Genomic DNA, 5,585 nt, shown 5'->3' on the forward strand with positions numbered 1-5,585 from the left:
GGTGGGTGGGTGAGTGAGTGAGTGGGTGGGTGAGTGAGTGAGTGAGTGGGTGGGTGGGTGAGTGAGTGAGTGGGTGAGTGGGTGAGTGAGTGAGTGAGTGGGTGGGTGGGTGAGTGAGTGGGTGGGTGAGTGGGTGAGTGAGTGGGTGAGTGAGTGAGTGAGTGGGTGGGTGAGTGAGTGAGTGGGTGGGTGAGTGAGTGAGTGAGTGGGTGGGTGGGTGAGTGAGTGAGTGGGTGAGTGAGTGGGTGAGTGAGTGAGTGGGTGGGTGGGTGGGTGAGTGAGTGGGTGGGTGGGTGAGTGAGTGGGTGAGTGAGTGGGTGAGTGAGTGAGTGGGTGGGTGGGTGGGTGAGTGAGTGGGTGAGTGGGTGGGTGAGTGGGTGAGTGGGTGAGTGGGTGGGTGGGTGAGTGAGTGGGTGAGTGGGTGAGTGGGTGGGTGGGTGAGTGAGTGGGTGAGTGGGTGGGTGAGTGAGTGGGTGAGTGGGTGGGTGAGTGAGTGGGTGAGTGGGTGGGTGAGTGAGTGGGTGAGTGGGTGGGTGAGTGAGTGGGTGAGTGAGTGGGTGAGTGAGTGGGTGAGTGGGTGGGTGAGTGAGTGAGTGGGTGGGTGGGTGGGTGAGTGAGTGGGTGAGTGGGTGGGTGGGTGAGTGGGTGGGTGGGTGAGTGGGTGGGTGGGTGAGTGAGTGAGTGAGTGGGTGGGTGAGTGGGTGGGTGAGTGAGTGGGTGAGTGGGTGGGTGAGTGAGTGGGTGAGTGGGTGGGTGAGTGAGTGGGTGAGTGGGTGGGTGAGTGAGTGGGTGAGTGGGTGGGTGAGTGAGTGGGTGAGTGAGTGGGTGAGTGAGTGGGTGAGTGGGTGGGTGAGTGAGTGAGTGGGTGGGTGGGTGGGTGAGTGAGTGGGTGAGTGGGTGGGTGGGTGAGTGGGTGGGTGGGTGAGTGGGTGAGTGAGTGGGTGAGTGAGTGGGTGAGTGAGTGGGTGAGTGGGTGGGTGAGTGGGTGAGTGAGTGGGTGAGTGAGTGAGTGGGTGAGTGAGTGAGTGGGTGAGTGAGTGGGTGAGTGAGTGAGTGGGTGGGTGGGTGAGTGAGTGGGTGAGTGGGTGAGTGAGTGGGTGAGTGTGTGAGTGTGTGAGTGAGTGGGTGGGTGAGTGAGTGGGTGGGTGAGTGAGTGGGTGAGTGGGTGGGTGGGTGAGTGAGTGGGTGGGTGAGTGGGTGGGTGGGTGAGAGGGTGGGTGGGTGAGTGGGTGGGTGAGTGGGTGAGTGGGTGGGTGAGTGAGTGAGTGAGTGGGTGGGTGAGTGGGTGAGTGGGTGGGTGAGTGGGTGGGTGGGTGGGTGAGTGGGTGGGTGAGTGGGTGGGTGAGTGGGTGGGTGAGTGAGTGGGTGAGTGGGTGGGTGAGTGAGTGGGTGAGTGAGTGGGTGAGTGAGTGGGTGAGTGGGTGGGTGAGTGAGTGAGTGGGTGGGTGAGTGAGTGGGTGAGTGGGTGAGTGGGTGGGTGAGTGAGTGAGTGAGTGGGTGAGTGGGTGGGTGAGTGGGTGAGTGGGTGGGTGAGTGAGTGGGTGAGTGTGTGAGTGTGTGAGTGAGTGGGTGGGTGAGTGAGTGGGTGGGTGGGTGGGTGGGTGGGTGGGTGAGTGGGTGGGTGAGTGGGTGTGTGAGTGGGTGGGTGGGGGAGTGAGTGGGTGGGTGGGTGAGTGGGTGGGTGGGTGAGTGAGTGAGTGAGTGGGTGGGTGAGTGGGTGGGTGAGTGAGTGGGTGAGTGGGTGGGTGAGTGAGTGGGTGAGTGGGTGGGTGAGTGAGTGGGTGAGTGGGTGGGTGAGTGAGTGGGTGAGTGGGTGGGTGAGTGAGTGGGTGAGTGAGTGGGTGAGTGAGTGGGTGAGTGGGTGGGTGAGTGAGTGAGTGGGTGGGTGGGTGGGTGAGTGAGTGGGTGAGTGGGTGGGTGGGGTGAGTGGGTGGGTGGGTGAGTGGGTGAGTGAGTGGGTGAGTGAGTGGGTGAGTGAGTGGGTGAGTGGGTGGGTGAGTGGGTGAGTGAGTGGGTGAGTGAGTGAGTGGGTGAGTGAGTGAGTGGGTGAGTGAGTGGGTGAGTGAGTGAGTGGGTGGGTGGGTGAGTGAGTGGGTGAGTGGGTGAGTGAGTGGGTGAGTGTGTGAGTGTGTGAGTGAGTGGGTGGGTGAGTGAGTGGGTGGGTGAGTGAGTGGGTGAGTGGGTGGGTGGGTGAGTGAGTGGGTGGGTGAGTGGGTGGGTGGGTGAGAGGGTGGGTGGGTGAGTGGGTGGGTGAGTGGGTGAGTGGGTGGGTGAGTGAGTGAGTGAGTGGGTGGGTGAGTGGGTGAGTGGGTGGGTGAGTGGGTGGGTGGGTGGGTGAGTGGGTGGGTGAGTGGGTGGGTGAGTGGGTGGGTGAGTGAGTGGGTGAGTGGGTGGGTGAGTGAGTGGGTGAGTGAGTGGGTGAGTGAGTGGGTGAGTGGGTGGGTGAGTGAGTGAGTGGGTGGGTGAGTGAGTGGGTGAGTGGGTGAGTGGGTGGGTGAGTGAGTGAGTGAGTGGGTGAGTGGGTGGGTGAGTGGGTGAGTGGGTGGGTGAGTGAGTGGGTGAGTGTGTGAGTGTGTGAGTGAGTGGGTGGGTGAGTGAGTGGGTGGGTGAGTGAGTGGGTGAGTGGGTGGGTGGGTGAGTGAGTGGGTGGGTGAGTGGGTGGGTGGGTGAGAGGGTGGGTGGGTGAGTGGGTGGGTGAGTGGGTGAGTGGGTGGGTGAGTGAGTGAGTGAGTGGGTGGGTGAGTGGGTGAGTGGGTGGGTGAGTGGGTGGGTGGGTGGGTGAGTGGGTGGGTGAGTGGGTGAGTGAGTGAGTGAGTGGGTGAGTGGGTGAGTGGGTGGGTGGGTGGGTGTGTGAGTGAGTGGGTGGGTGGGTGAGTGGGTGAGTGAGTGGGTGGGTGAGTGAGTGGGTGAGTGGGTGAGGGAGTGAGTGGGTGAGTGAGTGAGTGGGTGGGTGAGTGGGTGAGTGAGTGGGTGGGTGGGTGGGTGAGTGAGTGGGTGAGTGGGTGAGTGAGTGAGTGGGTGGGTGAGTGGGTGAGTGAGTGGGTGGGTGAGTGGGTGAGTGGGTGGGTGAGTGAGTGGGTGGGTGAGTGGGTGGGTGGGTGAGTGGGTGGGTGGGTGGGTGAGTGAGTGGGTGGGTGGGTGAGTGGGTGAGTGAGTGGGTGGGTGGGTGAGTGGGTGGGTGAGTGGGTGAGTGAGTGAGTGAGTGGGTGGGTGAGTGGGTGAGTGAGTGGGTGAGTGGGTGGGTGGGTGGGTGAGTGGGTGGGTGGGTGAGTGAGTGGGTGGGTGGGTGAGTGGGTGAGTGAGTGGGGGAGGGGGTGAGTGGGTGGGTGGGGGAGGGGGTGAGTGGGTGAGTGGGTGGGTGAGGGAGTGGGTGGGTGGGTGAGTGGGTGGGTGAGTGAGTGAGTGAGTGGGTGGGTGAGTGGGTGAGTGGGTGGGGGAGTGGGTGAGTGAGTGGGTGAGTGGGTGGGTGAGTGGGTGGGTGAGTGGGTGGGTGAGTGGGTGGGTGAGTGAGTGAGTGAGTGGGTGAGTGAGTGAGTGGGTGGGTGAGTGGGTGGGTGGGTGGGTGAGTGGGTGAGTGAGTGGGTGAGTGAGTGACTGAGTGACTAATTAGTGAGTGAGTGACTGACTGACTGACTGAGTGAGTGACTGACTGACTGAGTTACTGAATGAGTGACTTGGTGAGTGAGTGACTGAGTGAGTGACTGAGTGACTGACTGAGTGACTGACTGAGTGACTGACTGAGTGACTGACTGAGTGACTGACTGACTGAGTGACTGAATGAGTGACTTGGTGAGTGAGTGACTGAGTGAGTGACTGAGTGACTAATGAGTGAGTGACTGACTGAGTGACTGACTGACTGAGTGACTGAGTGAGTGACTAATGAGTGAGTGAGTGACTGACTGAGTGACTGACTGACTGAGTGACTGAGTGAGTGACTTGGTGACCGACTTAGTGACCAAGCGAGTCCCAAGACATTGAAAAAAAAAACTTAAAATCAAGTAAAAAAGAAATTGGTATTTTTTAAAATTATTTTTAAATATGATTAAGATGACGATAAAAACAATAAATAAATACGTATTTAAAACAAGGTTAAAAAAAATCCGCAGTTAGCAAAAAAAATAAAAAAATAAACAGAGAGGAGATGGACGTCTCTTAGAGAGATGCAGAGACTTTGACGCGTTGATCAGTTCGGTGGGTGGGTAGGTGGGTGGGTAGGTGGGTGGGTAGGTGGGTAGGTGGGTGGGTAGGTGGGTGGGTAGGTGGGTGGGTGGGTGAGTGAGTGAGTGGGTAGGTAGGTGGGTGGGTAGGTGGGTGGGTAGGTGGGTGGGTGGGTAGGTGGGTAGGTAGGTAGGTGGGTAAGTGGGTGGGTAGGTGGGTGGGTGGATAGGTAGGTGGGTAGGTAGGTGGGTGAGTGGGTGGGTAGGTGGGTGGGTAGGTAGGTGGGTAGGTAGGTGGGTGAGTGGGTGGGTAGGTAGGTGGGTGGGTAGGTGAGTGAGTGAGTGGGTGGGTAGGTGGGTGGGTGGGTAGGTGGGTGGGTAGGTGAGTGAGTGGGTGGGTAGGTGGGTGGGTAGGTGGGTGGGTGGGTAGGTGGGTGGGTAGGTGGGTGGGTAGGTGGGTGAGTGGGTGGGTGGGTAGGTGGGTGGGTAGGTAGGTGGGTGGTTAGGTGCGTGGGTAGGTGGGTGGGTGGATAGGTAGGTGGGTGGGTGGGTGGGTAGGCAGGTGGGTAGGTAGGTGGGTGAGTGGGTGGGTATGTGGGTAGGTAGGTGAGTGGGTGGGTAGGTGGGTGGGTAGGTGGGTGGGTAGGTGAGTGAGTGGGTGGGTAGGTAGGTGGGTGGGTAGGTAGGTGGGTGGGTGGGTAGGTGGGTGGGTAGGTGGGTAGGTAGGTGGGTAAGTGGGTGGGTGGGTAGGTGGGTGGGTGGATAGGTAGGTGGGTGGGTGGGTGGGTACGCAGGTGGGTAGGTAGGTGGGTGAGTGGGTGGGTATGTGGGTAGGTAGGTGGGTGGGTAGGTGGATGGGTAGGTGGATGGGTGGGTAGGTAGGTAGGTGGGTAGGTGAGTGAGTGGGTGGGTGGGTAGGTGAGTGAGTGGGTGGGTGGGTAGGTGAGTGAGTGGGTGGGTGGGTAGGTGGGTGGTTAGGTAGGTAGGTGGGTAGATAGGTAGGTGGGTGGGTGAGTGGGTAGGTGGGTGGGTAGATAGGTAGGTGGGTGAGTGGGTAGGTGGGTGGGTGGGTAGGTGGGTGGGTGAGTGAGTGGGTGAGGAGGTTGATGAGTTGAGGTCACTGGCTCTCTCCTCTTCTACCTGTGACACAGAGAGACAGAGACACACAGAGACAGAGACACAGAGAGACACAGAGACACAGAGAGAGAGACACACACACAGAGACACAGAGAGACACAGAGACACAGAGAGACACAGAGAGAGACACACAGAGACAGAGAGAGAGACACAGACAGAGAGACACACACACAGAGACACAGAGAGAGACACACAGAGACAGAGACACAGAGAGACAGAGAGAGGCACAGAGACACAGAGAGAGAGACACACACAGAGACACAGAGACACAGAAAGACACGGAGAGAGACA

This window comes from Petromyzon marinus, unplaced genomic scaffold (assembly GCF_048934315.1).
Source record: "Petromyzon marinus isolate PM22_M1 ecotype Great Lakes invasive population unplaced genomic scaffold, UKy_Petmar_22M1.pri1.0 PM_Scaffold_36, whole genome shotgun sequence".
NCBI classification, from domain to species: domain Eukaryota; kingdom Metazoa; phylum Chordata; class Hyperoartia; order Petromyzontiformes; family Petromyzontidae; genus Petromyzon; species Petromyzon marinus.